The following is a 17,602-nucleotide window of genomic DNA, read 5'->3' on the forward strand; positions in this document are numbered from 1 at the left end:
AGCGAATGTGATAGGTCTGTCATTAACTCTGTACAAAACTCTGGTGCGGCCGCACTTGGAGTATTGCCTACAGTTCTGGTCACCGCATTATAAGAAGGATGCGGAAGCTTTGGATAGGGTGCAGAGGAGATTTACGAGGATGTTGCCTGGTATGGAGGGAAGGTCTTACGAGGAAAGGCTGAGGGACTTGAGGCTGTTTTCGTTAGAGAGAACAAGGTTAAGAGGTGACTTAATTGAGACATATAAAATAATCAGAGGGTTAGATAGGGTGGATAGGGAGAGCCTTTTTCCTAGGATGGTGACGGTGAGCACGAGGGGGCATAGCTTTAAATTGAGGGGTGAAAGATATAGGACAGATGTCAGAGGTAGTTTCTTTACTCAGAGAGCAGTAAGGGAATGGAATGCTTTGCCTGTAATGGTAGTAGATTCGCCAAATTTAGGAACATTTAAGTCGTCATTGGATAAGCATATGGACGTACATGGAATAGTGTAGTTTAGATGGGCTTCAGATCGGTATGACAGGTTTGCACAACATCGAGGGCCGAATGGCCTGTACTGAGCTGTAAAGTGCTATATTAATCAGATGAATGTTCATCCCTCAATAATATGAATTACCATTGTTGCAAGATGTTTTGATTCGGTGGTTTTTTTTTGTTCCAGAGCACAGAGCTCCGATGTTGGTGCCTGGACATTCCCAATGCTACGGCAGGCTGGAAGTGCAGTTTGGGAACACCTCGATAACAGTGTGTGGTCTTGACTGGGATTTGAAAAACGCCAATGTGGTCTGCACACAGCTTCATTGTGGAGTGGCCGTGTCTGTGACAAGCTCTGCTCATTCTGGAGGCAGTTCTGTGCTGATGAGTCATGAGGCCTTTGAATGTGTGGGCAATGAGAATCAACTGTGGAAGTGCCCTCGGACTTCATCCATTCAGCAGGATTGTAGTGGACGCAACAATGTCACCCTGATGTGTTCTGGTGAGTACAAACCTAACGAAGAGGAAAAATATTTCGCTTTAATGTTTCCAAACGTGATGCTGCTGGCATCCCTGACACTGCGTTGATGGTGTCAAATCTAAACTGATCCTTACAGCGAGGCGGACCAGTTGCAATGTGGTAAAATGCAGGAAATTGAAATGCCTCGAAATGTTGTGGATCTGACATGGAATCCAAAGACAATCCTTTTGCTTCGTTTACCTGATGTACTAGTTTGAATTTATCTTGCCTTATTGTCACTGCACATTTTTCAACAGCCTCTACATTATCAGTGATAATAAAGTGTGGAGCTGGATGAACACAGCAGGCCAAGCAGCATCTTAGGATCATAAAAACTGACTTTTCTTTAGCCGCACAATCTGAAGTAGCTGTGAATGTCCAAACTTTCTTAACTCGTCCATTGCCTGACGAGTAGACACCATCAGGTTCAATCACTCACAGGTCATCTCTGTCGAGAGGCACAGCAGCCTTATGATCCTCACGAGGAGCATCCGTCTTAACTGTCTTAAACTGTCACAAGACTCTTGGCCATCATCACCTTCCCTTTGAACAGAGACAAGCAGCTTTTACTTTTCCCACAATGTTCATGGATTTTGAAACTCGCGTTCACAAGAATCTAGTTTCGTGCAGAATGTGATTTGCATTTTGCTCACTCAGAAACTTTATGCAATTTTGGTGGATGATTGAGCTCAGCTTTGTGGGTAAGTAGTGGAGGAACAGGCGTGGTCGGGGAACAGGGAACACTCCCTCTAAACCCGGACTTTCTTCAATGTTCCCTTATATTTGAAGGAGTAAATACACGCTCAGGCATCTGAGCGCCTAACCTGGAAAAAGAAGTGTATTTCTCCAGCTGATGTAATTTTGCCGGTAGAATAACCAACAACGTTTGAAGTCAAATGGAGAGCAAGAGCATACTATTATTTTGTGAAACTCAGTATTAAAACCAGTAATTGTTGCAGACAGGCGAACCCCAGAGGGAAGAGGGGAATTCATTTTAATCTGCAGCTCAAGTGATATATTGCACGTCGTGATATCGATTTGGTTTTCAGTTCTGAGGAAGGGTCACCGGACCCGAAACGTTAACTCTGTTTTCTCCTCCACAGATGCTGCCAGACCTGCTGATCTTTTCCAGCAACTTTGTTTTTGCTCCTGAATTACAGCAACCGCAGTTCTTTTGGCTTTGATCGATTTTTCTTTTTTGTGGACTGAAGGGGTTTGCACGCAAATTTGTCACCGATTTATAGGAATAGATATTGCTGGAGAAACTCGGGAGGTCTTGCAGCAGCTGTGGGAGAAATCAGAGTCAACGTTTTAGTCCAGTGGCCGTTGCTCAGAACTGTGCTCCAAAATGGCTGATTGGCGTGAAATCGTTGATTTGGCCCTTGAGCAGTGCAGAAGGACGATGTGAAAAAACTTGTTCTAGCATCTCCCAGTGCAGGTGAAGTTGGCCTGGAAAGAAGTAAGTTATTGGGAATCCTTTCGACTTGAGCCGGATATCACTGAGAAATTATGCCCTTGGAAACCTGTAGCATTTAATTTTGATGGTGATTCGCATTTGACAGAGTGATCACTAAAGCAATCAGAAACAGTTCCTGAAAAAACCTTTGATAATCTAATACCTTGTACTGGAAGATGCAAACCAGAGGCAATTGATCAGTTGCGTTGTGAGCGGGAATATGAGAAATGAATGCACTTAGATCCTAGTGCAAATATGGTGAGGAAATGCTTATTGGAGAGAAGAGCTTGGACACGTTGGCGGCATGTCGGGAGTTTCTAATCACCAGAACAGCCATGTCAAAAACAGTGTAGTTAGGAGCATTGAGTAAATCCTCACAGACACTGCCTGTGGCGTTGTGTGGTCAATTATGCACGATGGACTGCGAATAAGCAGGAAGCATTTCAATTCCCTCCCTCCGACTTCGGCCAGGCAGCTTCCCTAAAAAAACGGTTTTGGGTTGTAGACAGGACGCTTCATTGCGTCATTTTCCCAGATTAGGAGCTCGTGTTCCACACTTCTTCCAAATGTTTGGAAGAGAAATGTGATGGTATGGATAAAACTTTCCGAAAAATTGTCCGGTAAGCTGTGTTTCATGATTTTTTTTTACAAGTGGTGTACTGTTCATTGATTGTTAATTCTTACATGTCTCAATTCAGTTTAACTTTTGTTCTAAATGCATTTTGCGTTGCAGATGAAAATTGGTGGCCAAGACTTGTGAATGGGGGAAGCCGCTGTGATGGCCAAGTTGAAATTTACTACAATGGAACCTGGGGCAAACCACAGAACACCTTGTGGGATCTGAATGGGGCTCACGTTGTTTGCAGACAGCTGGGATGCGGTTATGCTTTCGAAACATATAACTCTTCCAAGTACGGGGAGAGTGATGGAAGTCTGAGAGTGTATGGTATCCAGTGTCTTGGACAAGAATCGCAGCTCCGAGACTGCAGGATCTCCAGTCCGTTGAACTCATCTGCCACTGACAGCAGTTGTGTAGGAGTCTTCTGCTCAGGTGAGAAAAAAACTTCATATTTGAACCTTCTGAGAAGTATCAAACCAAATATCTGATTGCAGAGTATGTATATCACACATTCTTCAGTGTCACTCAGAACGGTCATTTAACTCCAGTGCGACAGGATGCGTGGGCCTGATGGATGAGGCTGAGGAACTGAGTTTTGTTTTTGCAAGATAAAAGCGACAAGCATTTGAAAATCCAGAAGTAAAACTGACACATGTCGACCAGAGAGTGGTTAGCATGGGGAGAGTTTAAAGTCGTGATAAGAGTGATGTGTTTCAACGACCTTTATTCAGTCCATAGAGATTCTGGTGTTTCTGAAGGATTGCCTGATATTGTCCGTGGAGGCTAAAAGATCATAATTAAGGTCGAAGATGACGCGCAAGAAGACAGAGTTTGTGCAAAACAGTGGTCTTGAGATAAATCGCATGTGAAACAGTGATACTAATGTTCTATGAGGGGTGGGGTGTCAATAGTGGGTGGTGTGATGTGGGGCAAGTGAGAAGAGCCTGATGAAATTACAGTCGGACACTAAGGTTTAAGTGTTACACCACAATTGCCATGTAACCAATTTAGACGATCAGCTTCAGTGATGCTTGAAAATGTGACTGAAACTAGCTCATGGAGAAATATTTGTTTTGAGTTGAAATTTCCATCGAGTGTTAGATGGGCGATTGGGCAGGAAACCACTGGAATACAGATGTTTGGAAACGACGCACGATGGGTGATCAGTAAGCTCCTGGATGAAACGTAAATTGTGTTGCTAAATAGTGAGAAGAATAGCCTTAGATTGCATAAATATGCAGACAGATGCTCGGAAGGGCTTCAGTGGTGAATGAAATTCAACACATAGATGTGTAAGGTGGCTTATTGAAGCATGACAAACCAAGGGAAGGTCCGGTATGAACAGTCATCGGACGCTGAGGCACAGCCATTCTTCGAGGAAACTTGATGTGTACCTGCACCAATCTGTTGCAACATAGGGACATTCAGATTAAGTGGTTAGGAAGGAAGATCGAATACTTGCCTTCAGCATCCGAGGCATGAAGTATAAGAGTGCAGAGCCCTTGCTGAAAGCGTCTTAAACTTCTTTTCAGCCAAAGTTACAATAGTGAATGTGGCCATGGAATGTCTCTTCATGGAGGGACGCTGTTTCACTGGAGAGGATTTTGCTCGGGCTGGAACATTTTAATGACGGTACCAGTTAAGGTATCTATTGTTACATTCGCTCCCAGCTAAACAAATTCTTTGTTCACAGTGACCTAATATGCTGGAGGTGCAGAACTCGTAGATCCTATTGAGCTGCAGCTGCTTGGCCTTTTGGTCATTCCGAATTTAACAGGTCCAACACAGGCGCTGGTGAAATGATTTTCCGAACATTAGTATCGATAAATTTCTCTACGAAATCCCTTCCTCTGAACTTGTCCTTGGTGAATCATTACAGCTGACACTTTGACCATGTTTTTTGGACCTCTGACCTCTGACCAATTTTCCTCTGAAGGATGGAGTGCTATCGGTCCTGTTTATGTGTTGCAGTGTTTTGTTCCGCTGTATATCTCAGTTATAAATGTTGGAGGAAGCATGGAAATATATTGGAAGAACAGAATATACTGGTTCTATAAAGTCACTGCCAATGTCTTAATAGAGTTTTGGGGCAGTGATGCAATCAGACTTTTGCCAGTATCTATGTGCTGTGCATTCTTGCTGAAAGGATTGATTTAATCTATTGATGTTTCAGGCTTTTGTTACATGTTGCAGGAAAACGTAAGACTCACCTTACCTCAATCAAAAAGTAATTGAACGAAGAAGGAAGTCGTTATTGAAAGTATAATAATCGGTTTTATTGTTGAACAGAACACATGCAGTTAAGGCTATCTGATGGTGAAAGCCCATGTGCTGGCCGAGTGGAGATTTACTACAAAGGAACGTGGGGATCGGTTTGTGATGACTCTTGGGATGTGATGGACGCTGAAGTGGTTTGCAAACAGCTGGGTTGTGGAAATGCACTGCACGTGGCACTTCCTTCCTCCTCCCCACCGGGCTCAGGCCCAGTTTGGTTGAAAGATGTGAAGTGTTCCGGAAACGATTCGTTTCTCTGGGACTGTCCTTCAGCGCAACTGGGTCACCAGGATGACTGTTCTCACAAGGAGGATGTGAGAATTATGTGCTCAGGTGAGACCACTCTCGGTGTTGTCATTCTCCACCAGTGTCATCGACGAGGCTTCATAGTGAACTGGGGAGTATGAACAGCAGAGGGAGCAATTGATCACAATGGCCCATCTCAGGACCATGCTGCACGAGTGATTGGAGATACTATTTGATCGACATTAAAGCCACCTTCCATGGATATATTCCGTTATCATATACTTGCCAAAATAAGTGCAGAGGAAGAATTTATGTTTCATTATAAGCAGCCCGGATGGAGCAAATATTTCCCAAAATGTCCACTAGGGATCTCATAACAAAGTTCTGTTTGTGATCTTTGGTTTGGCAGCCAGAAAAATCATTCCTGTCTGTGTAACATTCGATCACTCTATGGTTCTATATCTGGTCTATTCTTAGGTTGCAATGATTGATTCCCCTCTTGCCCTTTTAACCACATTTCACCACCTGAGACGTGGCCGAATTAAAACATTACCACCTGCTGGTCGCACATACTGCCCATCTCTGAACATGGACTTGCCTTTTTCACGATCTTCCTGCTCTGTTACTTTACTCCACAGTTTGTTGTCAGTTCGAATGTTTGCAATTGTCTCGGGCTTACCAAATCCAAATTGTTCTCCCCGATATTAAACAGCTATAACATCAATCCCGGTTCCACTAGATTACCACTTCCACTCTTCTGAAAATTTCACAAACTTCTTTGACCTGACTCATTTTTTTTTGCTGTACATTTCTTCGCTACAAATTTTCACACTCAATCCTTTCAAGATTCCAGTAGTACCTTGCTGCATGACTTTTAAAATTCCATGAGAGATGCATCTTCTGCCCTGGTTCTGCTTTGTACGTCGGTAACTTCTTCCAATCGTATAATAAGGCATTTCATGCATTGTATTCATTTACAAGACTGGAGTTGAGTGTTAAATGACGGACACAGCAATGCACCGAAGACATAAACAAACTATCAATTAGATATCTGTTGTTGTACGAACAGAGCACAAGGAGATGCGGCTGGTGAATGGAAAACATTGCTGTGAGGGGAGAGTGGAAGTGTTCTACAATGAGACCTGGGGGACAGTGTGCTCGGAGAGTCTGGATTACCAAGATGCGGAAGTGATTTGTAAACAGTTGCAGTGTGGTGCCCTCCAGTCCATTGATCATGAAGCTCAGATATTCGGAGCAGGAACAGGGCCGATTTGGCTTGATGAGATAGAATGCCTTTCAGATGAGTCGACCCTGTGGCAATGTCAGAGAGATCCGTGGGGACAACACAACTGTAAACACACGGAAGATGCCGGTGTTGTTTGTTCAGGTAACTCTACAAACTCTCTCAATGTTTGGGTGTCATGTGAAACACTGATTTCGAGTAGAGTTAGCACATTTTTCCTCTTAACAGAGAGCGATGCGACGAAGGACCAGCTCCTCAAATCAAATTCTTGCCATCAACCATCAGGTACGTCCTCATCATGAAGGCGCCAGCAAACACAATCCTACTCCTGCTTTGTACTGCATTTAAAAGTAACCTGTTCTGTGCCACAGATTCACAACATAGCGTGCGCCTAGATGGAGGCAGCAACAACTGTTCAGGGAGAGTGGAGATCAAGTGCGATGAACGCTGGGGCACATTGTGTGGGGATTCCTGGGATATAACTGATGCCAATGTTGTCTGCGGACAGCTGAGATGTGGCTTCGCTCTATCGGCCCGAGGCGGGCCCGCTGTCTCCCATGGTGCAGGTGTGATCTGGCAGAATGATGTGAAGTGCAAGGGAAGTGAATCCTCTCTTGCCGAGTGTCTCTCCCCAGCTCCAGCACAACGGGAATGCAATCACAAGGAAACTGCCAGTGTGACCTGTTCTGGTAAGGATGAGGCTGACCGTTGATCTTCAATGTCACAAATTAGTGCAGACATTTGCCCTCTGGTATTGAATTTCACCATCATGAATATTTGTGCAATCTCTTCCACAGGGTCCTATTTGATGCCGACTTCCCCCTCACCTCCACCTGCGGGTATTTATAATGATACTATTTTAAATGTTTGTGTTAGCGTTACGTTCCTGATTAATGACATTAATGCTCCTGACATTTTCATGAATTTGAAGTTTGTGTCGGCATTTAATCGTTGATCAAACCTTTGAAAGTATACAAGCTAGCCAAAACTAAGCTAAAATTCTCGAAAATCTCTTCTTTAAGGACAGGGAAGCGAATCCATTTCTATACCTGTTGTCGTCTGTTTATCGTTAGGAGCTCTGTTGATCCTTGATTTGATCGCACTACTAGTGGTAATGTGGAGACGATTGCAAATGAAAGGTGAGCCTCACACTTACCGAATGACCCAACATTCAGTCAGTTGCCTTGCTCATTATGTTGTCGGAGCTGGAGAAAGCTCTTTCACTTTTCCATCAGTTATTCTAAATGGTGACGGATGTGAGGCCTTTTCTGGCTTTTTGATTTTTTTCAAGGGGCTTTACCCAATGAAACGCCAAATATGACTTTGAGACAAGGATATAATACTTTAATAAGAACATTTTGGAGATAAAAGAAAATGGAAATTGTGTCAAATATTCATCAAATCCCTCAGTACCTGTGGATCGAAACAGAATTAACGTTTGATGTGGTGTTATACCAAATTATTTTCAATGGGAAGTAAATGTGAAGACTGAATATTTATCTTTTGTTAACTTTTAGACAAAAGTCCCGAACAAATTGTTGCTTGTCACAATGTACATTTAAATTTCATTGAGAGGTCCGCTCACTCCCTGTAATTGTTTATTCACAGTTTGTTCTCCTTAGCAGTTATTAGGGTTCTGGGAGCTGATGCCAGAACCTACGATGAGAGTATTTAGCGCATTTTTAGACTTACTTTCAGTCATCCAACAATTGATTCCCCCTGACTGGCCAATTAAAACATCCTTACACTTTGCAGTGGTTGAAAAGCATTTGCCTGGGAATGATTTTCCACGAGAGGGCAATGGCAATCAACATGAATAATCCTCATTTTCTAGACTTTTCACTTTGTCTTAAGATTAACATACACAGCAAACAAAAGTATACAAAGTGTGAAGCTGGATGAACACAGCAGGCAAAGCAGCATCTCAGGAGCACCTCCTGCAGTGCCACAATGATGCCACCCGAAGGTTGCAGGAACAGCACCTCATATTCCACTTGGGAACCCTGCAGCCCAATGGTATCAATGTGGACTTCACAAGCTTCAAAATCTCCCCCTCCCACACTGCATCCCAAAACCAGCCCAGCCTGTCCCCGCCTCCCTAACCTGTTCTTCCTCTCACCTATCCCTTCCTCCCACCTCAAGCTGCACCTCCATTTCCTACCTACTAACCTCATACCACCTCCTTGACCTGTACGTCTTCCCTGGACTGACCTATCCCCTCCTCACCTCCCCATCTATACTCTCCTCTCCACCTATCTTCTTTTCTCTCCATCTTCGGTCCGCCTCCCCGTCTCTCCCTATTTATTTCAGAGCCCACTCCCCCTTCCCCATTTCTGATGAAGGGTCTAGGCCCGAAACGTCAGATTTTGTGCCCCTGAGATGCTGCTTGGCCTGCTGTGTTCATCCAGCTCCACACTTTGTTATCTTGGATTCTCCAGCATCTGCAGTTCCCATTATTTCTGAAACAAAAGTGTATACTTCGTTTATGGTTGTGAATGTCAATGATGCTCTCCTTAATTCATTTGTCTCACGTTATTATTTCCAACTAATGTAAACAATTGTACATTTATGTAATCACAGCTTTCAAATATTGAGAGATGGTAGGAACTGCCGATGTTGGAGATTCCAAGATAACAAGGTGTAGAGCTGGATGAACACAGCAGGCCAAGCAGCATCAGAGGTGCAGGAAAGCTGACGCTTTGGATCTGGACCCTTAAAATACTAATACACTTTCTATCATCGGAGCATTTGTTTTGGCCGGCACCTATATCCTGACTGTTGATTTGTAACCTTCCCATAGTTGTCAGAGTTGTTTTATCTATTTATCGTTCATGAATTAAAGATATTTAACATTTTTTCCATGCCATAGGCAATTTCTATGGCCACTGACATTTACCGTCTCATACAGCATTATCAGCTGATTTTTTTTTGAATGAACGTTTGCACCTGTTGGTGGCGATTCCTAATTCAAACAGAGCTGACGGTGTACTTCCAAACCCACCACATCTTAGTCTCTACATTTAACAGAATAACTTCCACAAAATGATAAGACATGACGATTAATCATGATCCGTTCACTTGATTTTCTACACGGGCGCTGCCCTCAATGATCAGCCAATCTTGTGTCTATATTCTCTTCTCCTGCCTTGCATGAACCGTAAGAGCTTCACATTAATGCTGCTTCAGAAATAAACTCAGCATTACTGCGAGTGTTCAGCTGCAAATGCTAACCTGTCTATCCTTCCTTCAACAGGCCTTTGCACTGGTAACAGAGACTCGAGTCTTGGTTTGTACCAAGGAATTTATGAAGAAATTGAGAATATTCCCTCTGGCAAGAAGACGGATCGGGAATATGGACCAGGTATAAACGGTCTCCTTCATAGTGAGTCGCTACTGGATAAGTATGGCCTCCCTTCAATTTCAGTGATTTGTGAACTGATTGAGCCTGATTAATTGTTAAATCTCTGCCCTCGTGTGAATGAAGCGATCATAGTGAATGAATCCCAGTTTATCTTAGATAGAGGAAAAATTGCAGTTTGATCATTCCCACTGACCTTCATTCCTGACAGCTTATTTCTGACATTTGTTCGTAAATACAGACAAAACTATCTTTCATAGATAACAAGGTGTAGAACTGGGTGAACACAGCAGGCCAAGCAGCATCAGAGGGGCAGAAAGTTTGATGTTTCAGACCTGGACACTTCTTCAGAAAGAAAAGACCCTTCTGAAGTAGGGTCTAGGCCCGAAATGTCAACATTCCTGCTCTTCAGATGCTGCTTGGCCTGCTGTGTTCATCCAGCTCCACACCTTGTTATCTCGGATTCTCCAGTATCTGAAGTTTCTACTACCCCTGAACTATCTCTCACATACGACACTGTTTTCACTCTGACTCCTTCGGTTATCTAAACAATAACTACTGATTGAACGTGCTGTAACATAATCTTCGTCTCGAGCCTCACTTACACAGTACATAGAATTACAAGTGAAATTCAGGAATTAATATGAAAATAAACATGAACAATCACAGAAGTGCCAACAGTACAGATGAATTCCCTTCAGTACATTGCGTGTAAACCTGGTAGGACCTGGTATCAAACAATTCTAATAAAACAATATGTTTTACTTCATTAGAGTAGGAACAACAGCTTTATGGACAGTTATCTAAAAGTTTGACACGTTTGGTGTTTACCAAGTATGTAAATATCCTAAAAGGGAGGATTACTTACCGAGCCTGGTGATAGTGAAGAGTCAAATCAGGTAGATAATCGAATTGTAATAAATACTGGATCTTTTATTTTATTTTGACATACATATCGTTGTAATAAAACTGAGAAGGCTCACCACATAAAACATAGAACAGTACTGCAGAGTACAGGCCCTTCGGCCCACGATATAGTGCTGATCCAGTATCTAACTAAGATCAGTCTACCCGACATTTTGCTATCCTCCTTGTGCCGATGCAAGAGTCGCTTAAAAGTCTCTAAAGTATCTGATTCCACTCCCACTGCTGGCAGCATATTCCACACGCCCACCACTCTCTGTGTGAAGAACCTATCTCTGACATCTCCCCTGTACCTTCCTCCAATCGCCATAAAATTATGCCCCTTCGTAATAGTTATTTCTGCCTGGGAAAAAGTCGCTGACTATTTACTCTACCCATGCCTCTTATCGTTATGACACCTCTATTATGTCAGCTCTCATTTTTCTTTACTCCAATGCAAAAAAATCCGAGCTCCCTTAACCATTCCTTATAAGACCTAGCCTCCAGTCCAGGCAGCATCCTAGGAAATCTCCTCTGCACCCTCTCTAAAGCTTCAGTATCTTTCCTATAATGAGTTGATCATAACTGAACACAATATTCCAGGTGTGGTCTGACCTGAGTTATACAGAGCTGTACTATAACCACATGGCTCTTACACTCAACTTCCCTGCCAATGAAAGCCAACACGCCATATGCCTTCTTTACAACCCTATCAACTTGGATAGCATCCATGGATGTGGACACCAAGATCCCTCTGTTCCTCCACACTGTTGAGAATCCTGTCAAAAGCTGGTATTCTGCATTCAAATTCGACCTTCCAAAATGAATCACATCTCATTTTTCACACATGAACACCATTGAAATGATTAATAACATTTTCAAACTGAGAAACAATTGAATGAAATATTCTGAGGAATGATGCATAAAATAACCAGAAAATGACAGTTATCAAATAGAAGAAATGCACATTTTGTCACATCAAACTGAAAAGCGAATCAGAGTTAATGAAAGAAATTGCTGGGAATCTGAGGGCGTTGGGCTCACTTTGTCATACACTCTCAATTAATTGTCTAAATTACAGATTACATCATTAAATGTAACGTGTATGATGCATTTGTCTACTACAAGTGACTGTTCGATGTGGGGACTAAAATTTGCTTCCCATCTCCCATTCCAGTGATTTGACATTTCACTGTAGCAGAACCACCTCATTCTGTGTATTGAATGCTTTCCCATTATAGGTTCTGTTGATAATGCTCCAGTATTGCTACAGGCACAATGAAACAACAATACTTCAATTTTGCACGGTCCAATTAAGGTCAAAATACATGAAACCATAGTTCATATATCTGTGTGATTTATGAGCAAATTTAGGTCATTTGGCACATCCAGTCTGTTCACCATTCTATCATGATTGAGAAAACCCTCAACAAGTTTCTTCTGCCTTCTCACTGGAAGTTCATCATCGTCGAACCCCTACTGTGTGGAAACAGCCCCGTCGACCCAACAAGTCGTCACTGACCCTTAGAGTTCCCACCAGACTCAACCCCCAATTTACACAGCCCTGAAGAGTATGTGCAATTCAGCACAGTCAATCCACCTAGGCTGCACATCTTTGGGCTGTGGGAGGAAAACAGAGCCCCGGAGGAAACCGACCTGGACACAGGGAGAACGTGCAAAGTCCACACAGACGGTCAACTGGGGGTGGAATCGAACTGTGTCCCTGGTGCTGTGAGGCAGTGCTGATCACTGAGACACCGGGCCACCCTTATCGCCCTTATCAATAAGTAATCACTATGTCTCTGTCTTAAAGTTACCCAATGGCATGGTCTCCATAGCCTTCTGTGTCAATGAGTTCCACAGATTATCCAACCTCTGCCTCAGCAAATTCCGCCTCAAGACATATCTAAAGGATACTTGCTTCATGAGGAGATTGAATCTGACAATAAACCTCCTCTTTTGCTATTTATTTTCCAGTAAATTATGCTTCCATCGACTCACTCAATCGCATTGAATACTACACCAGCCACAGCCTGACTGATAATAATCCGGGATCAGAAAATCCTGAGGAGATCTCCGACAGTATTCCAGGTTTGTATGTGTGCACTTTCCGTCAGCTCACTTTCATCCTTCTCTCCCACTGCTTTTCTGAGTGCTTCTCAAATTTATTTCGCCCCTTTTGCCCAACACCCTGACAAACGGGGAGTCCCAGCTTCCCACCGGCTTCTGAGTGGAAGCAATTTTATTTTCAACCTCTTGTAGTCCTATCTTACATTCCCTGAAATCTATGCCCTGATCTTTGAACTCTCCAATACATTACATTCTGTCTAACTCCAACTTCGCCCTGCATAATTGCATGCAGCACAAAACTGTCCACCTCTCAGTGTCCTCAGATCGAAGGAAAATAGATGAAAAGAGGAACAGGAGTACCTATTCAGCCCCTTGAGTCCGTTTTGTTACTCGATGAGATTATGGCTGTCTGTTGTGTGGCTAAAATCCAGCTACCTGCCTTCGGACTATATCGATTAATTTTTGATCAACAAAAAAAAAACTCTGTCTCCCATTTAGAATTTATAACTGATGTTAAGGTCAATCGCTTTTTGAGGAATATAATTTGAAAACACTCCCAGCCTTTGTTTTTCCTTGGCATCTCCTGAACGACCTGGCCATGAATCCAAGAACTCAAAACTTCAACCAATGATAATGTTTCATCTTAATCTATCCGTTCTTTTTGTTTTTAATATCTTGGAGAAATCAATCTTTAATTTTCTAATTTCTGGACAAAAAGACCTAATGCGCTGCCCATCTTTGCTCATGCCATGCCCCCAATGTCCCCTGAACTAACTAACTCTTTAAATCCCATATCCTTCCGCACTCATGTTATATCCCAGTTAGAATCTCCTCTTCCACCACTTGGCGTTGTGTGTTACAGTTTGTGTCAGTGATAATCATCTTCTCCTCCAAGGTCCAGTTCCTGGCGATTATAATGGTGTTGAGATTAAAGATGCCGAATCTCAGGATGGCCAGGCTCTTCTAGACAATGATCCTGATGAACTGCTCACACTGACAAATGCTGACGATGGCTTCTGCTCAGTTGGTGAGTAGATTTGCAGCTACTCCCACCTTAATTACAGTCGCTGTCATCATAACAGGTGCTCTGTACGTTCGTACTGCCTTAATTCCTACACATTCTGTAATCAATATTGTATTTGCTGGAAGTCTAAGAACAACATAGATAGTTTTCGAAGGTTTCTCTCCACAAGCTGTCATTGTGAACGAGCTGCATTTCTGAACAGGATTCTCTATTTAAAGGCAAGGAAGTTTTGATTTTTAAAAAAAGTCGATATAATGAGACATTGCATTTTTGTCAGCTCTTTGAAGAGCCAAATCTATGTTTCCCAAATGATGAATGACAAGTCTGCAAAACTGCTTTTGTCAATCGATCACAAATTGCTTGACCGGAAAATATGAAAGGTGGGGTTTTATGTGTTCGGCGTTTTAACTGTTGCAGTTGTTGCTGCTGATGGGGAAGACAGGCACAGGGGACCTTTAATTTTAAAATAAAAAAAAAGAGCTTGGTTCGACGTGGTTGTTCTGTGTAACTGCACGCACAGTAATTCCTGACACGAAACGAGTGTCTCTGACTTGAACACTGTAAATGGCTGTAACTCATGGGCATCTTTGTCACTAAAACGCAGACTATCTCTTCAGCTGCTCAACCATTTTCAAATACCTATTGGAGCAAACGACTCCAAAATTCTCGGCTTCTTTGGTGACCATTCTCTCGTTCATCCACTCGTGCCATTCTCGCCTTTATCCCCCAGACCCTACTGAAGTCCTTTCTTGGTTAATTACCTTTTGTGCGATCTGCCCTCCAACATGTGGCTTTTACCACATTGCCAACCCGGAACTGCATCCCGTTTCGTTCCATTCCCTTTTTAACGTCACTTCTTGCTAATGTTTCTCAAGCAGGAAACACAACTCTTCATATTCAATTTCTCCAATTGTAGATCCAAGTTATGTAATATTAGTATACACAGTATTAATATCACAAATGAAATCCCAAGTGATTGTGAAAATTACTATCAACCTGACTGAAGGACCAATAACAAGGGGCACACGGTTGAAAACAGAAAGGTAGGAAGTTTCGAGGGGATATGAGGTAAACAATTATTACCTGGCCAGTGTTATGTGCCTGGCATACAAAACCTGTGAGATAGGTCAGGCATGATGACTGCAAACTGTTAAAACATACTTGCGGTGTACTTGATGTGCTATAACATTGAGCACTACGGCCGTGTCGCCGGAATGTGAGACTTGTTCAGCGAGTGGCTTGTTTTCGGCAGCACACACTCCCTAGGCTGGCAGGGATTTTCTGTACTGCGTGATTTGAATTTTATATGGCACAGCCTTTGACATGGCAACATAATCCTGCTGAATATCACGCCAGGTATGTCCATCTCTCATTGAAGCCAAATTATAATTCAAACATCTCAGCTCAGGGCATCACATGCATTGGATGTTCTTTAAGTGTTAGCTCTGATGGTCGCTCAGAAAATCTATTCTTTTCCTTCTGATCACGCATGCATCCATGTTGCCTTCTGAACTGAAATGCATCGAAAGTGTGACACAATTTTTTACAGCAGAAAGGTCAAACTGATAAGAGCTACCTTTCCTCATTGATTAAAATGTTTCTGGAAAAAAAAAGCGGGGAGAGTAGACGGCTCTGGAGGTTTATAGAATTGTGGAATGCTTTCAGCATAATGTAATGTTGAAAATCATCAGAAAAAGCGTGGCACATGTCTATCAGTCAAAAGAATCGATGCTTGAGAGGGGAATTTTCTAATTAATGAGGAAAGCAACATGTTATCGCATCATAGAAGTTATTTAAATTGCTTTACCAGAGGGAAATAAATCGTAAACATTTCTTTATGTTGCGCTTCTTACCAATGCTCCAAATGCAAACTCCTGCATGTCCAATGAATTTCTTTTGGAAGTGTTCTTCTCTGTTGTAGTTTAAGATAAGGCACAGCCAACATGTGCCCAGCAAATTCTCACAAATCAGAGGCGATAATTAATGTTCGTTTCGTGAGACTCTCGAATGTAGAATAAATATTATCCGAGTGATCACACCTCTAATGCTCTACAAGGTAGATTCCAGGCTGTCCTTTATATCCAACTGAGAACACAGGTTCTGAGAACACACTTCAAAGTTCCTTTTAGAAGATGGCCCTTCATCTTTCTGACATTGAAGAGGCAGACCTAGTCTATTTCCGCCCCCCAACCCACAATTCCCTGAGTTTCGAGCTTTAGCTGGGGAATGACAGGTTCATGCGGTGTAAATAGAGTCACAGATAACATGACCTCAAGTGAACGCCACCTACTTTCTTTATCATTTCAGGGAAATGTTAGAGTCTATTTCATCACGGGACGTACTGAGGCCAGGAATATTGCGCAACGTCTTCCATTCTGACTTCCAAAACGCTGAAGATTGTTTTTTTTTTCATAAAATAAGCTGCACATGATTATAATTGAGCAGCATTTGCTTTACATTGAACTGATTACATTTGGATGCGCTTCCACTGTTTATTTGATTGTGCAGTAATGGCTTAAAAGGCAAAGTAGACCGAATACTTGAAGATTATTTTTGTGGCTGTATTAATCACGTAATTCATTTCTCTCTTCGACTTAATTGTTTTCCAAATGGGGATGACGTCCCTGTCTTTTATCAATGAGTTATTTTAAGGAATTCGATGTGCGATTGATTTGCTTTTTCAAACGCCATTAAGGAGGGTAGACAACTTGTTGATGAACTGGGAATCTTTCTGTAAGTGGTGATGTACAGTGTAAATTGAATTTCATCAATAAAAATGCAGCGATTTCATGTTTGTTTTGGAATTCTGTGCCTATTTATAGACGTCATTCCCGAAGGCATTGTGTGTGTGTCAGTGAATGGAAGTGTGAGTGTGTGTCTGTGTGAGTGAGCGAGGCTAAGTGCAATTATCTTCAAATGTGTCACTGTATGTGCGACTGAGTGTAATTGTGTTTGTGGGAATAGTTTGTGAGGCTTAATGAAAGAGGTAAGTAAATGGCAGAAATCTTGGAAACATTAAGGGATGGACAGATCAGCAGTTCCCAGAAAGTGGCAATACAAGTAGATAAGATGATTAAGAAAGCGTGTGCCACGCTTGCTATCATCAGTCGAGGCATAGGAGTTATTTTTCAAGTTGGGGGAGGCTTGCTATTGCGGTTTAGTTAGACAGCATGTGGAATTTTGTTTACAGTTCTGGTCAGCACATCACCAAAGGGAGATAAAGTTTTGGGAGAGTCTGCAGGAACGTTTTACCTGGAGGCTTACAGGTTTGGAGGGTATTGGCTCTGAGGGAAATAGAACAAATTTGGTTTGTTGTCACTTGAATATCGGACGCTGAGGGGCGGCCTGATAGAAATTCAGAAATTGATGAGAGCCACCGATATTCGGAATTTTTTTCCTCGGGTAGAAATGTCAAT

The sequence above is a fragment of the Stegostoma tigrinum genome, chromosome 43 (genome assembly GCF_030684315.1).
Source record: "Stegostoma tigrinum isolate sSteTig4 chromosome 43, sSteTig4.hap1, whole genome shotgun sequence".
NCBI classification, from domain to species: domain Eukaryota; kingdom Metazoa; phylum Chordata; class Chondrichthyes; order Orectolobiformes; family Stegostomatidae; genus Stegostoma; species Stegostoma tigrinum.